This window comes from Bubalus kerabau, chromosome 5 (genome assembly GCF_029407905.1).
Source record: "Bubalus kerabau isolate K-KA32 ecotype Philippines breed swamp buffalo chromosome 5, PCC_UOA_SB_1v2, whole genome shotgun sequence".
In the NCBI taxonomy this organism is placed as follows: Eukaryota; Metazoa; Chordata; class Mammalia; order Artiodactyla; family Bovidae; genus Bubalus; species Bubalus kerabau.
The window spans coordinates 47694938-47717272 of NC_073628.1; the positions used below are offsets into that span (position 1 = coordinate 47694938).

At 37.7% G+C, this 22335-nt stretch overlaps 1 long non-coding RNA gene across 1 annotated transcript in view; it reads right to left on the reverse strand.

The window, feature by feature from the left end:
- The window catches only part of LOC129653853 (uncharacterized), an 87345-nt gene that overhangs the window by 50604 nt on the left and 14406 nt on the right, over positions 1-22335 (reverse strand). Inside the window, exon 2 of the long non-coding RNA XR_008715240.1 lies at positions 21204-21364. This is a non-coding gene — a long non-coding RNA (uncharacterized LOC129653853). The remainder of the gene's footprint in view (positions 1-21203; positions 21365-22335) is intronic.

Here is a 22335-nt window from a genome sequence, read left to right on the forward strand (position 1 = left end):
AAAAGCTTTCTTACAATTAAAAATCCTTAAAGATTCTTTGGGCATCCCAGGTGGTGCTAAGAGTAGTCTTCTACTCATACCGCAGGAGACATAAGAGATGCAGGTTCAGTTTTTAGGTTCGGACGATCCCCTGGAGGAGAGCATAGCAACCCACCCCAGTATTCTTGCCTGAAGACTCTTATGGACAGAGGAGCCTGGCAGAGCACAGTCCATAGGGTTGCAAAGAGCTGGATATGACTGAAGCAACTTAGCGCACACATAACATCTCTTAAAAAAATGAACATTTTGTATACGATAACGCAATGTGCATTTTCCTAGTCCTGTCGTTGGCATCTCCCTTAAAGTAGATTTATAATATAAATGCTTGTGGTAGTGACTTAAGAGTTAAAATTACTCAGCGGAGTCTTCTGTATTAACCAACTACTACTCTATTTCAATGTATTAAAAGGAATACTTTTCTCTACTCATAGTGGTACCAATTTCTAAAGTAAGAAAACTTTAAGTTGAAAGATTAATATCAATATCATTTTGATATTTGGCAAAACTAATACAATTATGTAAAATTTAAAAATAAAATAAAATTTAAAAAAATTAAAAAAAAAACAAATACTAAATATATGTGTTTATATATGTATACAGGTTTATGTATCAAATAAAGGAACATTACCAAGTTAAAAGAGGTGGAAGGTAGGGAAGAAAGAGATTTAAAGAAAGTAGAAAGAAAAGTCTTTGGGTTGTTCTCTGTAGGTCTATTTCATGGATACTTGGCATCTTCCCTCTGATATGAATAAATGCAGCTGCAGCTCTCTGCCAACTATAATTTAGTTGGCAGTAATTCTAACCTAGCAGAGGGCACATGATTGTTACTTATCCAGCAGAAACAAAAGCAGTGTGATGTGTAATTCCATGCTCATGCTACTTCTTTATTACTATACTTTATAAATCATTTCTTCTTTCTGCTTTATTCTAAACCCCAGGTATTTGAGCATGGCATGACTTGTTTTACTCTAATTTTAATAGTGAAATCGACCAAAAATAATCATCATAATAAATTAAGAAACTGACATGTATTGGGTGGCTATTACTATTTTCCATTCAGGGTGCAAAACATGTTGTGTGTATTACCCATATAATACAGTAACTTACAAAATATCTGTGTACGCACTGCTGTATTTAAAATGGATAACCAACAAAGACCTACTGGGACATGCTCAAGCATGTGTGGGACTCTGCTCGATGTTATGTGGCAGGCTGGATGGGAGGAAGGCTTGAGGGGGGAATGGATACATGTATATGTGTGGCTAAGTCCCTTAGCTGTTCACTTGAAACTATCACAACATTGTTAATTGACTATGCATCAACTGGCTGTACAACAAAATAAAAAGTTTAAAATTAAAAAAAAATCCATTACTCTTACCATTTTATGGATGAAGAAACTGAGGGTTATATAAATTAACAACCCTGCCAAAACCTGTATACTAGTACATCATAGATTAAATATTGGCTTTCCATCATTGTTTTGGGGAATACATGGTGTTTAAATGATATATTTAGTATCTCTTCAAAAGAATGAAGAGAAGACTGATGAGAATGAAACATACAGAATACATTTAACTACTTACTTAAGCATTTAAATCCCAATAAGGGAAACCTCAAGGCGCAAATACTTTAAAAATGTAATATATCACTGATCAGTTCAGTTCAGTTCAGTTGTTCAGTCGTGTCTGACTCTTTGCAACCCCATGAACTGCAGCACACCAGGCCTCCCTGTCCATCATCAACTCCCAGAGTTTACCCAAACTCAAGTCCATTGAGTTGGTGATGCCATCTAATCATCTCATCCTCTGTTAAGCACTATTAATTTTTTCTAAGCCAGTTAACAGCATTTTAGAGGGTTTCCCTGGTAGCTAAGCAGTGGGGAATTTACATGCCAGTATAGGAGGTTTCTGGTTCCATACCTGGGTTGGGAAGATCCTCTGGAGAAGGAAATGGACACCCACTCCAGTCCTCTGGCCTGGGAAATCCCAGGGAAGAGGAGCCTGGTGGGCTACAGGCCAAGGGGTTGCAAGAGATAAGACAACTTACAGACTAAACAACAACAGCATTTTAAATATTAAGGGATTTGTATCAAAACCTTAGGATACTATAAAGACCAGCATAAAAAGGATATTAAGTAGTAAATCATTAAATGATTTTTAAAAGGTCTTAGTGAAATAAGATCTCTATAAGGCTTTAAATATGATAAAATACCTAGCAATTGGAAGTACCACCAAATTGTTTTTGAATACTAACATTATGTGGATATTTTCCATTTAGTACACAAAATGAACATCAAAAGTTAAGATTACTGTATTTTCATAGGGAGATGAAAACATGAATTTAAGCTCAAGGAGGAATTAAATAAAACTTTGTAATATTGTGGCCAAACTACAGTTTTTCTGCATAATTCTACCTTAGCTTAGATTCTTTAGTTTTTTTCTCTTTCCTTTTTCTTTTCCCGCCAAGCAGATATACTTTTCTTTTACCCTCAGATGGAAATTTTGAGAATGTAACTGTTTTCTTTTATATTCATGTGTTCTTCACCATCAACAACACAGTCTTAGACTCAAAATAGAGATTCACTAGGATTTATCCTGGGCTTCCGTGGTGGCTCAGATGGTGAAGAATCTGCCTTCAGTTCAGGAGACCTGGGTTCAATCCTTGGGTTGGGAAGATCCGTTGGAGAAGGGAATGACTATCCACTACAGTATTCTTGTCTATAGAATTTCATGGAAAGAGGAGCCTGGTAGGTTACAGTCCATGGGGTCGCAAAGAGTTGGACATGACTGAGTGACTGGCACTTTCACTTTCACAGAATATATCCTAGATGAAATATTATGATAGAGCCTGGTTTGGTGGTTGCTTGATGGCATAAGAAGGCAAGAAAAATGTTATGTGAGAGAGGTAAGAATGAATTTTCAGTAAGTGCATTGAATAATGTTTTATTGACTTTTCAAACACTGTTCAATTTGTTTTGTCTAGTAATAAACATTCAGAAACTTATTATACATCCATATGAGATTCAAGCTCAGGATCTGCATTCCCCTTACACATCTCTTTATTAACATTTCTCTAAAAACACTCAGTGGTAGAGAATACTCTTGCAATGCAGGACCCACAGGAGATGCAAGTTCAACCATGGGTTGGGAAGATCCCCTGGAGGAGTGCATGGCAACCCACTCCAGTATTCTTGCCCGGAGAATCCCATGGGCAAAAGAGGCTGGTAGGCTACAGTCCACAAGGTTGCAAAGAGTCAGCCATGATGGAGCATGCACACACGCAAGAATGCTCATAGTGTACTTGTAATAATGAACTCATAATACTTTAGTCGTGACTGCAGCCACGAAATTAAAAGACGCTTACTCCTTGGAAGGAAAGTTATGACCAACCTAGACAGCATATTAAAAAGCAGAGGCATTACTTTGCCAACAAAAGTCCATCTAGTCAAGGCTATGGTTTTTCCAGTGGTCATGTATGGATGTGAGAGCTGGACTATAAAGAAAGCTGGGTGCTGAAGAATTGATGTTTTTGAACTATGGTGTTGGAGAAGAGTCTTGAGAGTCCCTTGGAGATCTCAAGGAGTCTCGAGGAGATCCAACCAGTCCATCCTAAAGGAAATCAATCCTGGGTGTTCATTGGAAGGACTGATGTTGAAGCTGAAACTCCAATACTTTGGCCACCTGATGCAAAGAGCTGACTCATTAGAAAAGACCATGATGCTGGGAAAGAATGAGGGCAGGAGGAGAAGGGGACAACAGAAGATGAGATGGTTGGATGGCATCACTGACTTGATGGACATGAGTTTGGGTAAACTCCGGTGGTTGGTGATGGACAGGGAGGCCTGATGTACTGCAGCATGGGATTGCAAAGAGTCAGACACAACTGAGTGACTGAACTGAACTGAACTGAACATTTTAGTCAGTTTGCCTGCCTTCTGCCATAGACCAAGCCCCCAGAAAGCAAAGATATCTTTGAATCCTACACACTAACTCCATGACAGGCATACAATAGATGGTAAAATATTTGCTTTTCAATTGATGATCACACAATGTAAAATAATAAATTTGATACTTTAATATATTTTTATACTTTTGGGCTCTTTATCATTCAATATATAACCAAAAGATGGCTTCCCTGGGGATGATAGTCATTTTATGTGATATATAATATGAGGGCTGATTGCATTAACTTACAATATTTTAAAAGTATAATTTATATATTTTTATTATTATGAAGATAAAATATTTTCATTATTACAATTGGAAATACAATGAAATCAAAGTAATTTAAAAATTGATACTAACTCTTACTATGTAGTGGGGCTGGGAGGGATTGTAACTCTGGGGTTGGTTATGAGCATCAAACCCTTGAATTTGGTTGTTGACAGGAGAGAGAAAAGCAGATGAGTGGGGAGTGTTGTTTTAGTGGTTAATCACAAAGACTGGGAGGGAGGTATGGCACTTGTTTTCTGATGTCCTCACTGGAGTGGACGTACAATCTAAAGATGGTCTTGCCCATGAAGGTTCTGCCAGTTCTGTATCCATGGATTTCTACAATGTAATATTCACTGTCAGGATATTCTTTATAAAATTATATCTCACCAAAACACTAATTTCACAGCTTAAGAAATGTAACAATGGGTGATGGTTGAATTGCAAGTAAAGTAACAGAGCCCTAAGGTAAAAGTGTATGACTGTTTTCCAGAGATGAATATAATGACCGCTTGCACTTTGAAAAGAAGTTGTGAACCAAAAAATTGTTGCATCATGTTGCTTGGAATCTAAAGTTGCTACTGTTTTTTCTTGAAATTTAAATATGCACAGTCTTTTTAAAAGTGATATGAATGAACTTATTTACAAAATCGAAACAGACTCCCAGACTTAGTGAATGAACTAATGGTTTATAGTTGCAGGGAGTTCTGCTCTGTGTTCTTCAATAACCTACAAAAGAAAATAATTTGAAAAAGAAAAGATACAAGTATAACTGAATCACTTTGCTGTACAACTGAAACTAACACAACACTGTTAATCAACTATGCTGCTGCTGCTGCTAAGTCACTTCAGTCATGTCTGACTCTGTGTGACCCCATAGATGGCAGCCCACCAGGCTCCCCCGTCCCTGGGATTCTCCAGGGAAGAACACTGGAGCGGGTTGCCATTTCCTTCTCCAATGCATGAAAGTGAAAAGTGAAAGTGAAGTCGCTCAGTCGTATCCGACTCTTAGCGACCCCATGGATTGCAGCCTACCAGGCTCCTCCGTCCATGGGATTTTCCAGGCAAGAGTACTAGAGTGGGGTTACTCCAATATAAAATTTAAAAAATAATGTAGGTTGAAGGGTGTTTTAGTTTCTGAAAAGGTTGAGTTAGGGTTAGTTGCTCAGTTGTGTCCAGCTTTGCAACCCCCATGGACTGTAGCTTGCCAGGCTCCTCTGTTGATGGAATTCTCCAGGCCAGAATGCTGGAGGTGGTAGCCATTCCAGGGGGTCTTCCTGACCCAGGGACTGAACCCAGGTTTCCTGTATTGCAGGCAGATTCTTTAATGACTGAGCCACCAGGGAAGCCTATATGCAGGTGGAGCACACCAATTATTAAGCTATTGCTTCTCATCTTAAAAGTCATTGTTCTGTACTCTGTGATGCTGAGACTGGGATTCTGCAAACCATACCTCTGTCACCTGACTTCCTAAAAGGCTCTACCAACGTGATGCTGATTGGAGAACAAACCAACCAGCTGGAAGAAAGGTCAGGGATATTCTTCACCCAGTTTTCTTCCTATTTAGTTGTGGTTGGATTTCCTGTTTTTATCAGCCTCACCAACAAAGCTGCTTCTTTGCTGTGGCAGCACCAGTTTGTTTAGAAGCAGGTGAATATGGACCAGAGTTTTTTCAGCCTTCAGAGATCAGCACAAGCTGGCTGAAAGCACTCCCTAGAGGCTTGGGTGCCAGCACCTTCTCCAGATCTTCATCCATGCTCAGACACCAGCGCCTGGTCACTTACAGAAAAATGATTTTTAGCTCCTCTTCCTGCTGGTGCTCCTTCCCTGCCACCTCAGTGTTCCTTTTTAATACTCTGCTGCTGCTACTAAGCTGCTCAGTCATATCCGACTCTGTGCGACCCCATAGATGGCAGCCCACCAGGCTCCCCCATCCCTGGGATTCTCCAGGCAAGAGTACTGGAGTGGGTGGCCATTGCCTTCTCCATTTTAATGCTCAGTTACCTATATAATAATTTTTTATACCTAGGTAACAATTTCTTATATTGAATTATCTCTTTAAAAACAATTGGTGAACACATGTATACCTGTGGCGGATTCATTTTGATATTTGGCAAAACTAATACAGTTATGTAAAGTTTAAAAATAAAATTAAAAAAAAAAAAAAAAAAAAACAATTGGTGTGCTTTTTCTGACTGGAGCCTAACTTACAACCCAATCTTTGGGAAGTTTCAGTTTCTTCAACTTGTAAGGAGAGAATAATACAATCCACCTCATAAGATTATTTTTAAGCTAAAAAAGTAACGCAAACAAAGAACTAAACACAAACTTTGGCACAGATTAAACTTTCAGCAAGCTTTCTTGGTGGTTCTAGTGGTAAAGAACCCACTTGTCAAGGTAAATGATCTAAGAGATTCAGGTTCCATCCTTGGTGGCTCAGTTGGTAAAGAATGTGCCTGCAATGCCAGAGATCTGGGTTCAATCCCTGGGTGGGGAAGATCCCCTGAAGGAGGACATGGCAACCCACTCAAGTATTTTTGCCTCAAGAATCCCATGGACAGAGGAGCCTGGCGGGCTACTGTCCAAAGGGTTGCACAGAATCATACATGACTGAAGTGACTGAGCACATACCCATACAAACTATCAGTAAATATCATTATTTAAACAAACAAAACAAAACAAGATGTTACAGTAGAAGGAGAAAAGAAGACTCTGAAGGTACATGAATGAGAACATTGAGAAAAGAAGTAGGGGTGAAAAATGAAGGGCCGAGTCCTTAGAAGCTGAAGATGATCTGGGAAGGCTTTGGGTCTCTTGGGGCTTTGAAGAAGATGAATGGATCAAAAAACAGAAGAAACCTCAGGTATTTTGGAGATAAAGTGTTGACTGAGAACAAATTTGGGATATGTTAATGCAAAAGGAAACTCATAAGGAATGTTGGGGGTCACGACTATAAGGTAAATCCAAGTATTTTTCAAGTTTTGTTTTAGAATATAAGGAGTTCTCAAAATCTCTATCATAGACCTTACTGCTAATCTCTATGATTCATTTCTATCCAGAAATGAAATAGGAAGACACTTAACTCTTTTAAAGGGTGTAATTAAAACTGTCATAGCATGGATTAAAACAACAGGTTAAGTTATAGGTATTTCATTTTTATTGGCAATTAAAACTTCCTGAAACATAAACTGAGTTCTGGACAGCTCATTATCTAAAGATAAAGTCAGACCTATTGGAAATTTGGAGAAGACTTTTAAAAATCATGATTAATGGATTGGATGAAAAGGTTTATAGAGAAATGGTAAAAAATGAATGACCAAAGCATGGTTTAGAATTTATGAAAAATGTGTTAATCTCAAGTTTCTCACATACAGTAAATTTTTTTGACGAATTTGATTGCTTCCATATGCATAAAGAAAAACTCATGTTATCTGTCAGAGGTCTCAGTGTACTGCAAAAGCATGCATTGTTTTAAAAAATGCAAACCAAGTAAAAGCACAAGAATGTTCCAGTTCCTGGAGGAGAGAAATTATGCTAGGAACATTGCTAAATGTGAAAAATTTTTTTAAAGAGGGGAAATATTAATTTACAAATCAGTTAGTAAAGTTCTCAATCTTAAAAAGTATCAGTAGTATCAGACTTGAAAAAAAAGTATTTATTTGCCAAGAAAATTAAAAGTTATTCAACTGACAAGGAAGAAATTGCTACAACTTCAAGATCAATTTAAGCAACAGATCATTTTCTTTTTTTTAGTTTTATTTTATTTTTAAACTTTACATAATTGTATTAGTTTTGCCAAATATCAAAATGAATCCACCACAGGTATACATGTGTCCCCCATCCTGAACCCTCCTCCCTCCTCCCTCCCCATACCATCCCTCTGGGTTGTCCCAGTGCACCAGCCCCAAGCATCCAGCATCGTGCATCGAACCTGGACCAGCAACTCATTTCATACATGATATTTTACATGTTTCAATGCCATTCTCCCAAATCTTCCCTCCCTCTCCCTCTCCCAGAGAGTCCATAAGACTGTTCTATACATGAGTGTCTCTTTTGCTGTCTCGTACACAGGGTTATTGTTACCATCTTTCTAAATTCCATATATATGCGTTAGTATACTGTATTGGTGTTTCTCTTTCTGGCTTACTTCACTCTGTATAATAGGCTCCAGTTTCATCCACCTCATTAGAACTGATTCAAGTGTATTCTTTTTAATGGCTGAGTAATACTCCATTGTGTATATGTACCACAGCTTTCTTATCCATTCATCTGCTGATGGACATCTAGGTTGCTTCCATGTCCTGGCTATTATAAACAGTGCTGCGATGAACATTGGGGCACACGTGTCTCTATCCCTTCTGGTTTCCTCAGTGTGTATGCCCAGCATGGGATTGCTGGATCATAAGGCAGTTCTATTTCCAGTTTTTTAAGGAATCTCCACACATTTTCACATTAAAGAACAGTTCTCTGAACTTTTTTTAACTGTAAAATGTGGACAATGGCACAATCTACTCCCTAAGATGATATAAGCAATCCCACTTTGTTGTTTTTGTTCAGTCACTCAGTCGTGTCTGACTCTGCAACCCCATGGTTTGCAGCATGCCAGGCTTCCCTGTTCTACATCATCTCCTGGAGCTTACTCAAACTCATGTCCATTAAGTCAGTGATGCCAACCAACCATCTCATCCTCTGCTGTACCCTTCTCCTCCTGCCTTCTATTTTTCCCATCATTGGGGTCTTTTCCAATGAGTCGGCTCTTTGCATTAGGTGGCCAACATATTGGAGCTTCCCTGCTGGCTCAGGTGGTAATGAGTCTTCCTGCACTGCAGGAGATCCAGATTCAATCCCTGGGTAAGGAAGATCCCCTGGAGAAGGGAATGGATACCCACTCCAGTAGTCTTGCCTGAAAAATTCCAAGGATAGAGGAGGCTGGTGGACTACAGTCGATGGGGTTGCAAAGAGTCAGACACGAGTGAGCAACTACTTTCACTTTGGGCTTTCCTGGGGGCTCAGATGGTAAGGCCCACTTTGCATACTGCGAACAAAGCTAGTGGAGATGATAGAATTCCAGTTGAGCTATTCCAAATCCTGAAAGATGATGCTGTGAAAGTGCTGCACTCAATATGCCAGCAAATTTGGAAAACTCAGCAGTGGCCACAGGACTGGAAAAGGTCAGTTTTCATTCCAATCCCAAAGAAAGGCAATGCCAAAGAATGCTCAAACTACCGCACAATTGCACTCATCTCACACACTAGTAAAGTAATGCTCAAAATTCTCCAAGCCAGGCTTCAGCAATACATGAACTGTGAACTTCCAGATGTTCAAGCTGGTTTTAGAAAAGGTAGAGGAACCAGAGATCAAATTGCCAACATCTGCGGGATCATCGAAAAAGCAAGAGAGTTCCAGAAAAACATCTATTTCTGCTTTATTGACTATGCCAAAGCCTTTGTGTGGATCACAATAAACTGTGGAAAATTCTTCAAGAGATGGGAATACCAGACCACCTGATCTGCCTCTTGAGAAATTTGTATGCAGGTCAGGAAGCAACAGTTAGAACTGGACATGGAACAACAGACTGGTTCCAAGTAGGAAAAGGAGTTCGTCAAGGCTGTATATTGTCACCCTGTTTATTTAACTTATATGCAGAGAAACGCTGGACTGGAAAAAACACAAGCTAGAATCAAGACTGCCAGGAGAAATATCAATAAACTCAGATATGCAGATGACACCACCCTTATGGCAGAAAGTGAAGAGGAACTTAAAAGCCTCTTGATGAAAGTGAAAGTGGAGAGTGAAAGGGTTGGCTTAAAGCTCAACATTCAGAAGACAAAGATCATGGCATCTGGTCCCACCACTTCATGGGAAATAGATGGGGAAACAGTGTCAGACTTTATTTTTCTGGGCTCCAAAATCACTGCAGATGGTGACTGCAGCCATGAAATTAAAAGACGCTTACTCCTTGGAAGGAAAGTAATGACCAACCTAGATAGCATATTCAAAAGCAGAGACTTTACTTTGCCATCAAAGGTTCGTCTAGTCAAGGCTATATTTTTTCCAGTGGTCATGTATGGATGTGAGAGCTGGACTGTGAAGAAGGCTGAGCACCAAAGAATTGATGCTTTTGAACTGTGGTGTTAGAGAAGACTCTTGAGAGTCCCTTGGACTGCAAGGAGATCCAACCAGTCCATTCTGAAGGAGATCAGCCCTGGGATATCTTTGGAAGGAATGATGCTAAAGCTGAAACTCCAGTACTTTGGCCACCTCATGCTAAGGGTTGACTCATTGGAAAGGACTCTGATGCTGGGAGGGATTGGGGACAAGAGGAGAAGGGGATGACAGAGGATGAGATGGCTGGATGGCATCACTGACTCGATGGACGTGGGTCTGGGTGAACTCTGGGAGTTGGTGATGGACAGGGAGGCCTGGCGTGCTGTGATTCATGGGGTCACAGAGTCGGACATGACTGAGCGACTGATCTGATCTGATCTGATCTGAAACCCTAAGAAAGATGAGTTAGCATGATGAATATCTGAGAGAAGTTTTTGGACCACTGAATACTATGACTAAGCTTAGTTATATTTCAAATTTAGGACCATTTGAATGGAATATGCAAAAACTCAATATTTTGTGATGCCCTTTCAGAGGAAAGGAGATAAGATAAAAATTCATTGAATAATTACCACGTGCAAGATGTATTGATGCCTCACATAAGATTTCATTTACACTTCAAAATAACCTGGTATTTACATTATATCACTTATTCTAAACAGATAAAAAACTGCGGCCTAGTATTTTGATACCACATCTACGTATGGTATTCCTATGGGTTACATAAGAAATCGAGGTCTAGAGAAATTAAACACAACCCAGTTTGCCCAGGTAGTGTATGTAAATCTGTCTGATTCTGTACTCTATACTCTTCTCAGTAAACCTTGTAAGACTGGTCTCGTATCTCCAAACATCTCTTCTGTCAGCATCACATCCAGTTTGAATGATTGTAAATAATTATTTTTCAGATTAAGCAGTTAAATTTTTCTTTCAAAATGTAATCTTAATTAAAAAAAAGCAAAAACCAAAAAATCTTTAAGTAAAACATAGGTGGGTTATTATGAGCAATGTGGTGAACATAAAATACAAAACAAAGAATTCAGCATCTAGGAATTTACTCTAAGGAAAGATGTATCAGGAGATGAAAAGATCCAGTGGAATTTGGGCCCATATTAAAGTGTGGGTGAAAAACCAATGGTTTGGCTTCAGATCAGTATAATGCTGAGCTGCTGTTAATAAGTATCTGAGGTAAGATTCCTTTCTATCACTTTTTACATTCACCACATAGATAAGCATCTATGCCCTATGTATACAATTGATCCTATTTATAAGAGTTGTTGGTTCAATTTTTAGTTGCTAGTTCAATGTTTAGTTCCTAGTGAAAGGTTGTTGCTAAACCATGAAAGACGCTGGGATTCTTGGCCTCCAGAGGAGAAGAATTCAATCCGGGGCCAGAGACGAGGCTTGATCGCTCAGAGCTTTTGTGCAATAAAGTTTTATTAAAGTATAAAAGAGATAGAGAAAGCTTCTGACAGAGATATCAGAAGGGGGCAGAAAGAGTGCCCCCCCTGCTAGTCTTCAGCTGAATGTTATATAGCTACTAGCAGTTTGCTAATTAAAGAAAGGAAATGTCTCAAAACTCAGAGAATGGCACCAGGCCCCTCACCCACAAGATGCATTTCGAGATGACATTGGCACCAGGTGAGTCATCCAGGGCCATGAAAGGATTGACAGGAATCTTGAAAAAATACAGATTTCCATACAAATATATAGTTTCATTAACATAGAGTAAGAGAACAATGCATGAGTATAACATACGGGTTTGCAAGTTGGTTCTGAGCCTTTAGGGGGAACCGACCTTAAGACAGAGTCTGGGGTAAATACACAGCATATTAACATAGCTTAAGATAGACATTTCCATTAGAAAAATGCACTGGTTAGCTCAAGGCTTGAGAAAAGTTAAGTTCAGGTGGGACCAGGTGTCATTATGACAGCACAGAATTTTAAGAGAAACCTCTTTTTAAATTTGATTAGAGAAGGGAAAAAAATGTAACACTAGTTCACTTCCTCCTGATGCTTAAGAGAGCGATAAAAAATGTCTGACACTTGCAGCCTATTTCTTCCATTTGGAGACTCCTGGCCTTCCTGCCTGTTACCCTCTCACTAGGACTGAGGAAAATTTTTGAAATTAATCTTCCAACTTACACCTTTTTCTATACATTATTCTTGCTTGGTGCCTTTTAATACCCTTTTCCTACTCAATGATCAAATCTTCAATCAGAAAAAAAGTTGCAAAAAATTCCTTTTTCCTCAATCCTCAACACTGTTTTAATTAATTTATTTTTTATTGCAGGATAATTGCTTTACAGAATTTTACTCTTTTCTGTCAAACCTCAGCATGAACCAGCCATAGGTTTACATATGTCCCCTCCCTTTTGAATCTCCCTCCCATCTCCATCCCCAACCCACCCCTCTAGGTTGACACAGAGCCCCTGTTTGAATTTCCTGAGCCATACAGCAAATTCCCATTGGCTATCTATTTTACATATGGTAGGGTGTTTTCATGTTACTCTTCATACATCTCAACCTCTTCTCCCCTCTCCCCATGTCCATAAGTCTATTGTTTATGTTTGTTTCTCCACTGTTGCCCTGTAAATATATTCTTCAGTACCATTTTTCTAGATTCTGTATGTATGTGTTAGGATACGATATATATATCTTTCTCTTTCTGATTCACTTCACTCTGTATAATAGGTTCTAAGTTCATCCACCTCATTAGAACTGACTCAAATGTGTTCCTTTTTATGGCTGAGTAATATTCCACTGTGTATATGTACCTCGATGGGCATCTAGGTTGCTTCCATGTTCTAGCTATTGTAAACAGTGCTGCAATGAACAATAGAAATGTGTCTCCTTCAATTTTAATCTTTAATGTTTTACTTCTCCCTGAAATATCTTATTTTCAAAGACATGAAAGAAAAAAAAAAACACCCTGAAGCTAAAGAAATCAGTTTCTCACTGTACAGTACAAGACAAGATAATTCAAATGTGCTGGAACAAACCAAACAAAACAAGATATTTGGAACCATCTCTGTCTCTTTTTGTCTATAGTTTCTGTTTCCTTTGTGTTGTGTTTTTCCTCTCTCAGGGTCTGATAGGGATGATCCCTGCTATGGACTGAATATTTGTGCTCCTCCCCACTCAAATTCATATATTAAAACCATATTCTTAAATCTAAGGTGCTATTAGGAGGTGGGGTCTTTGGGAGGTAATTATGTTTAGATGAGGTCATGAAGGTGGAATTCTCATTATTGGATTTGTGTTCTAATATGAAGAGACCAGAGAGCTTACACTCTCTCTTTGGTAGAATCCAGGACGAAAGCAGTCATCTGTAAGAGCGTTCACCAGGAAACAAATTGGCTGACACTTTGACCTTGGTCTTCTCACCCTCCAGAACTAGGCCAAATAAACATTTATTGTTTAAGCCATCCAGCCTATGGTACTGTCAGAGCAGCTTAAACTAAGACAATCCCCGACCACAGGCCCAGTGTTATCTGATCCCTAAATTTTACTGTATCAGACCTAGAGACCCTGTCCCAGAGCTCATGTTAATCGCTGCAGAGGGCCTCTCATTGGCCTTCCTTGTGTCATGTACCTGTCCACCTCTGTGGTGCAGAGGCAGAGGCCCTCTGGGATCTAACACCTGATGGTCTATGAGGTGGAGCTGATGTAATAATGATGGAAATAAAGAACACAATAAACATAATGCACTTGAAACATCTCCAAACCATCCCCACCCTCTCCCCTGGTCCCTGGAAAAATTGTCTTCCACAAAACTGGTCCCTAGTGCCAAAAAAGATTGGGGACTGCTGCTCTAGAGGATTAAAAGAAATATAAAAAAATAGCATGCTCGGAGCACTGTGTCACTTTGATGTGTTCAGGAAATTTTAATTCTCAGAATTAATAGTTATGTTTTGGATGAGAGTCTATGCAGAACTACTGTTATTAGGAGAGGCAATTAATGCAATATGAGACCCTTTTTAGCACTTTCTATCACTTTGGGATCACTTAGAGATAATCATAGGACTCTAGAAGAAGCAGAATCCACATTTGTATAGAACTGACATTCTACAATATCCAGTGATTAATGAATTCTCCTCCTTTTTATGGAATGAAGCACTCTTTTATAATAAAAATATCATTGATTTATTGGAAATACAATGACAAGATTACTAGGAATTTAGTAAATCTATTTGTAACTTGTCAAGTATGCTTTTAAATAGTAGAGAATATACAATTTGAGGCAGTTTACTTAAAGGGTAAATATCTTAAGTTTACAGACCACATAGTCTCTTTTTAAGCTATTCAGCTGGCAATGTAGTTTGAAAGCTGGGCTAGACAATACATAAGTGAATGAGTACGGTTATGTCCCAGTAAATCTTTAGAAATTCAGGCAGTAGGCTACACTTAGCCCAGGGACTAAAGTGTGCTGACCCTCCTACAGACAATGGTGCTTTATGTACATACAGAGTTCAAAACTGCTGGAAATACTTCTATAAGAAAATCTCAGTATGGTACTTTACTTTTCACAAATTATTCAGTTTCTTCTAGAGCAATGTAAGCATGTCATGTGTCCCTTCTGGGTAGAAACGTTAGAAGCCAGTGTATGATTTGCACCCTATTCTACTGTCCCAGAGGCTTTAGAAGCATGTATTGAGATTCTCTGTTTAAGTGTTATGAGGAGCAGTTTTCCTGATGCCCTGCTTTGGGCACATGGATGAAAAATATAATTTTGTTTTCCTAAACTGCTAGCATTATTGATTTGCTTTCTTTTTGGACTTTTTAAGTCATTTTTCAGAGAGAAAGAAATAACTCAAATTTTTATATATTAAGATGCTTACTCCTTGGAAGGAAAGTTATGACCAAACTAGATAGCATATTAAAAAGCAGAGACATTACTTTGCCGACAAAGGTCCATCTAGTCAACGCTATGGTTTTTCCAGTGGTCATGTATGGATGTGAGAGTTGGACTGTGAAGAAAGCTGAGCACTGAAGAATTGATGCTTTTGAACTGTGGTGTTGGAGAAGACTCTTGAGAGTCCCTTGGATTGCAAGGAGATCCAACCAGTCCATCCTAAAGGAGATCAGTCCTGGGGTGTTCATTGGAAGGACTGATGCTAAAGCTGAAACTCCAGTACTTTGGCCACCTCATGTGAAGAGTTGACTCATTGGAAAAGACTCTGATGCTGGGAGGGATTGGGGGCAGGAGGTGAAGGGGACAATAGAGGATGAGATGGCTGGATGTTATCACCGACTCAATGGACATGAGTTTGAGTGAACTCTAGGAGTTAGTAATGGACAGGGAGGCCTGCTGTGCTGCGATCCATGGGATCACAACGAGTCGGACATGAATGAGTAACTGAACTGAACTGAATTGATATATATATATATATATATATATATATATGTTAAAGCTCTGGCATGCAAATTAAATAAAATTAATCTGAAGTAGTTTATCAAAGAATTTTTAGAGTAATTGTGGGATATCTCTTATCAGTCATTTCCCTTCCTTCATTTATCTAACAAATAATTATTGAGTGCCCATTATGCCAGGCACTATCCAAGCACTGGGCTTCCCTGGTGATTTGATGGTAAAGAACCCACCTGTTAGTGTTTCCATTGTTTTCCCATCTATTTGCCTTGAAGTGATGGGATGGATGCCATGATCTTCATTTTTTGAAGCTTTCATCAGTCTTGACTAATACTTTTATTTTCTTTGACATTAAAAAAAATCCTTCAAGGGATTTTTTTCACTATATTTATGTCCTTGGCAGATACTACCTAACAATAATAGCTAATATTCTAAGATTCTGTTGTCCAGAGTGGGCAAAACCAGATAAGGATCCTTTTTATAGAATTTAATAAAGATTATTTCTATTTGGTGACTCAGATAGTAAAGAATCTGTCTGCAATGCAGGAGACCTGGGTTTGATCTCTGGCTTGGGAATATCCCCTGGAAAAGGGAATGGCATCCCACTCCTGTATCCTTGCCTAAAGAATCCCATGGGCAGAGAAGCCTGTCGGGCTATACAGTCCATGGGGTTGCAAAGAATCAGACACGGTTGAGTGTAACATTGCAATATTAGATTACTTGAAGAATCACACTTCTCAATTGCTTAAACTATGCTTGGAAAAGGAATAGTGTCTACCTTCAAGGTTGTCCTGCCTGGGCCTTAGAGTACCTTTTATACTTTGGATATTCAGTGTCTAATACTTCTGGCACATACACAATATGCTGTAAACATTTATTGATGGAAATAATCATTCAAGAAAAAATGAATAGCGAATCTCACAAACTATTAAATATTATCTGCATAAAAATATAATTATTGAGGAAAACATTCTGAAAGCATTATTAATTTTTATTGCTAGGTCTTGTGATATAGTGGAATGAAAGAAGGTAGGCATAAAAACAACTCTTGAATCAATCTCTGATTTATTCTTAACCATGTGAATGGAGATAAAAAATGGTGAGAAATGTGTGAATGTGGTGCTTCTTGTAACACTGTGTATGCAATCCCTGTCAAATGCTATAGATATTTGTGGCATGCAAAGGAAAGCCTTGGGAAATATTTACTGGGCAGTTGTATCAAGCCCAAGAGCAGACATCTGTCTGTTCTTTAAATCAGCAAAGAAAGAGAGGCAGTTAGTACTATATATGGAAATGGAATTCTTGATGGAGCTCAGTGAGTACAATCAATACTCATAATTAAGGAAGAGCACTTCAGACAGCTGCTTGCAGTGTGACGCAGTTCCTCATGATCACAGAGGCCTTAGACAGCTGCCAAAGCTTCCTATTCCTCGAGGACATGCAAACTCAGACGCAAGCTGTTATTGAAGGTGAGACTGAGCTAGGCTCGGAAATTCTCCAAAGCCTGGGGATGCTTTTGGAAAGAAAAGACTATCGGCTAGAGAAATATTCTATAATTGGGGCAAATAAATAGACATTTTCTACTTGCTCAAGTATATGGTAGCTTCACTGACTAAATTGTAAACATCTTGGGAACAACATTAAGTGTTTGTTCTAAGAAAGACAGGATGGAATGTTGGTGAGTCAGAAAGCTGGCAGACGTATCAAACGGAGGCCCTTAGGAAGATGCAGACACTGGCTTTTGTAATTTACGCTTCTCAGATGCTGATTAAAGAAAAACACTGAAGAAGAGAGGATTCTATTTTAGCTGCTGCATACTGTACAGTTGGGTGTTGGTGCTTACTAAATGTGTCTCTTAGCCTTCCCATGCGCCTCATCTCCTCCCCTTTTCTCTGTGGCATATAAACTTGTCAAGCTTTTTTTTTTTTTTTTTTAATTCCAAAAGCATTTAACTGAATTTCTCAATGTTTTTCAAAAGCAAAAAGACCCAAATTGGAGGTAAAAAGGAACATGGGAAATTCAATTAAAGTAGTGTCATAATCTCAGGGGTTGTGTTCTGGCCTTGGCAGAACCCAAGAAGGCACAGTACCCACCCTGGGCCCAGCCTACGCCAGCTGGCTACCTCAGTCCGCAGTCCACAGCCAGAGCTCTACCCATCAACCTCACCAAGGGCGGGAGCCTGAACACGCCACGGGCAGACGTGACCTTGCTTGGTGTAGGCCGTCCTTTGGCCTTCAGTGCTACCCCACCTGGGCAAGGCTAGCTTAGCTAAGGGAGACATTTGAGATGTCTCATGAATGGTTGTCATTCTGAGATAAAATAATCCAGACGACACTAGAGGAATAGACCATCACAGAATTGCTTTTTAACTAAAGTTCTCTACTGACGCTGATTTTCAAGTATGTTTGTGTCCCTTTTCAGAAGAATGCTATTTCTCTTTGCTCAATTCTACTTCTAACCTATCTTACTTATTTCTTTCTTTTTAGTGGACCACGAAGGGAGAAGAGAAAGAAATGAGAGACTTTGGTTTACATTCCAGCTCTCTTTACATGAATGTGGAAAACTCAGTTTACTTCCCTGAATATATTTTCCCATAAAGAGAGACAAGGATTTGAACTGTGGCTAATAAAGTATCATATAGCCCTGAGAGTATGATGTAAATAAAAACAAACAGAAAAGGAAATCTATAATGTTTTGACTTTCATTAGGAGAATGACTTGTATGTAGCTGAACAACAACAACAAAAGTCACAAGTGTGGTAAAAGGGTAAGGTAAATTCAAGATTGTGTTAGAGATAAAATAAAAATTCTATCAAAGTTAACCATGATAGTAACTGGGATAGGAATAGCTTCCTCCCATAAATAACTATAGAAATAGACATAAAATGGAAACCAAATTGTTTTCTAAATTGGACAATAGGGCATAAATTTAATTCCTGAAGGAAGACAAATAAATGATAAGTGCCCTACCATCAACCTGGTTCTCTGCCTGGAGGCAGTTTCTTGCCATTGGCACAGGGAACTTGTATCCAAACACAGCACGTAACCTTGCCGAGTAGAGAAGACACAGACTGGAATCTGGAGTTGCGTAGCTGGTAGTTTCATTCTTTTAAGAAACTGGTCCATTGCATCTAACTTTTCAAATTTGTGGGTGTAGACTTGTTCAGAATAATGGCTTATTATCACTTTAATGTCCATGGGAACTGATGACATTCTCTCATTTCTGATGTTGATAATTTGTGTTTTTTGCTTTTTTTGTCTTGGTTAGCCAAGCTAGAAATTTATCATATAATTTTTTTAGTTGGCATTTGTTTTTCTTTTTTTAATTATTGTTTAAAATTCATTTAGCAATTTCATATATCCTCTAAAAGAATCAGTGTTTAGTTTTATTGCTTTAATAATTTAAAAATTATTTTCCTATTTTCAATTTCTTTGATTTGTACTTTAATTTTAATTATTTTTATTCCTTCATGCTTTAGTTTAAATGTTCTCTTTCTCCTAGAGTTCAAGAGTTCTTAGATGGAAGTTGTTGGTTTTAAATTTATCTTCTCTGTAATGTATACATTTAATATTGCATATTTTCCTCTAATTACTGCTTTTGCCACACTCCATATATTTTAAAAAGATCTAATTTCATTTTAACTTGGTTAAAATATTTTAAAATTTCTTTGAGCCTTCTTTGATCAAATGTTACTTGAAAGTGTATTGTTTGGTCTTTAAATATTTGGATACTTTTTCTTATATTTTTCTATTAATGGTTTCCAGTGTAATTCTATGAGAACATACTTTGTATAATTTTGATTTTTTAATTTGTCAAGGTGTGTTTCATGGTACAGAATGTGTTCTATCTTGGTGAATGTTTCATGTGAGTTTCAGAAGAAAGTCTATGCTTCTGTTTTGGTGGGATAATCACTAGTTTGCTTTCTATACCTGTAAGTTTGTTTCTGTTTTCTTATATTCATTCTTTTGTTTCCTATCTTAGATTCCATATATTAGTGATAACATACAGTAAATATATTTCTCCGTCTGATTTATTTCACTAAGTATAATGCCCACTGTGAAACTCCATGCTTTTTGCAAATGACAAAATTTCATTCATATTTATAGCTGTGTAATTTCCATTGCATATATGTATATACATCTTCTTTATCTATTCATCTGTTGATGGACACTTAGGTTGCTTCTGTATCTTTGCTTTTTTAAATAACGATGGTATGCACATTGAGGTACATATGTCTTTTTGAATTAGTGTTACTGTTTTATTCAGATGTATACTCAGGAATGGAACAGTTGTATCATATGTAGGTTTCAGTTTTAGTTTCGGAGGAAGCTCCCATATGATTTCCCATAATGGCTGCAACTAATCTACATTCCCACCAACAGTGTACCATGGTTCTCCTTCCTCCACATCATCACCAATGTTTGTTATTTGTGGTCTTTTTCACTATAGCCATTCTGACAGGTGTGAGTCAATATCTCATTGGGTTTTGACTTGCATTTCCCTGATGATTAGTGATTTTGTGCACCTTTTCATGTTCCTATTGGTTATCTATATGTCTTTTGGAGAAAAATGCCTATTCGGGCCTTCTGCTCTTTTTAAAAACAGATTATTGTAGTTTTGATATTGAGTTATATGAACTGTTTATATACTTTAGACATTAATCTCACATGGGTCACATCATTTGCAAATATTTTCTCCCATTTTGTATGTATCTTTTCATTTTCTTAGTAGTTTCTTTTGCTGTGCAAAAGCTCTTAATCAGGTCCCATTTTTTATTTTTATTGTTGTCATTGCTTTTGCCTGAAAGTTATATCCTATGTCAAGGAGTGCTCTGCCTACCTTTTCTTCTGGGAGTTTTATGGTTTCCAGTCTTACATTTAGGTCTCTAATCCATTTTGAGTTTATGCTTCTCAGAACAAACTCAGTTGATGGCTTCATGGGGGTTCCTTGTACATGACTGTTTTTCTCTTACAGTCTTTAGAGTTCTCTCTTTTAATTGTTGCTATTCTAATTATGATATTTCTTGCTTTGAGTCTGTTTGGATTCATTTTGCTTGGGATCCTCTGTCTTCCTGTTTTGGGATATTTGCTTTCTTTTTCAGGTTTGGAAACTTTTTAGTCATAATTTTATCAAATAGATTTTCAACACCTTTTTCTCTGTCTTCTCCTTCTGGAACCCCTATAATGCCAATAGTGATACATTTGAGGTTGTTTGGGGTCCCTTAAATTGTTCTAATCTTTTTCTTTTTGCTATTCCAACTGAGTGATTTCCATTTTTCTATCTTGCCCTCTCTTTGCCACAGTCATGAAAGCTTTTAGAATCTTAACCATGATCAGCTGGTAGAGTTTATGGAAGTAAAATCCCAGAACTTGTAGGAGACACCTAAGATTGTCACCCTGGGGAGTTTTTTACTCTTACATTAGTCCACACTCAACCTCCACCAGTTTATCAAAATCACCATTAAATGTACTTACTGGTTTATGAGTCTAGTGTCTTCTCCTTCAGTGAAACAGATCTCAAATATGCTTTCTGGATGTGCTCATTTCTTCAGATTTTGGGGTGGTGGTCCACCTTGTAAACTCAGTTTTCTGAGAGTCCCAAGAAGTCAGTGACTTGCAGTTTGTCATGTCTTTTCCTGTAAGAATGGGAGTGAGGACGTCAAAGCTCTTTACAAGTTATAGTCAAAAACAAGAAATGTATATGTTGACTAAAGTTTTCAAAATAACACAATTAAAATTAGGCATACTTTTCACATTCATAATATCAGAGTATGTTCTACCAACCACCAGAAAAATATTAAATGCCCTTGGTACTGTGGGAAGTATTTTCCTTTATTATGAGGTTCTTCAATGACATAATTACTTATGCTCATTGAGGTAAAGACTGGGAGGTTGTTGGATATAATAAAACATAAGTTAGAGTAATTCTCTTTATTATCAGATCTATTCATAACCTTAGATACTTAACACTTTTAAAAATACCTTAGGTATTTGGCACCCAGAGCTGAATTTATAGTGGAACTTTTTATTTCTGTATCACTATGAAAAAAGGTATTTACTTTCCTGTACTTTTATTTTTATATGATTTGCAAAACATACTGCCCAAGGACTTATGTCTGGGATATATGAAGAATTCTTATAACTCAAAAATAAGAAGACAAAGAGGCTAATTAAAAAAAAAATATATATATATATATATATTCTCCACTAATAATGTATAAGAAGAAAAATAAATATATGGAAATTTACTCAACCATAGTAGTCATTAGAGAAACAAAAACTGAAACCACAAGGAAATATTACCATATCCCTGATAAAATGACAAAAGAAACCATAAAATCTGACTACACCAAATGTTATGTAGTATATGTGGAAGAACTAGAACTTTCATAGATTGTTGGTAGCAATGTAAAATGGTAAAATCATTTTGGAAAAAAGCTTGAAATTCTTAAAAATTTAAATATATGTCCACCATATGACCTGGTTATTCCATATATAGGAATGAGAAAGAGAAATGTAAAACTATATGCATATCATTCTTGTTCATAAATATCCATGGAAACTTTCTCTGGAGCAGCACAAATATCCACAGACAGAGAAAAACATA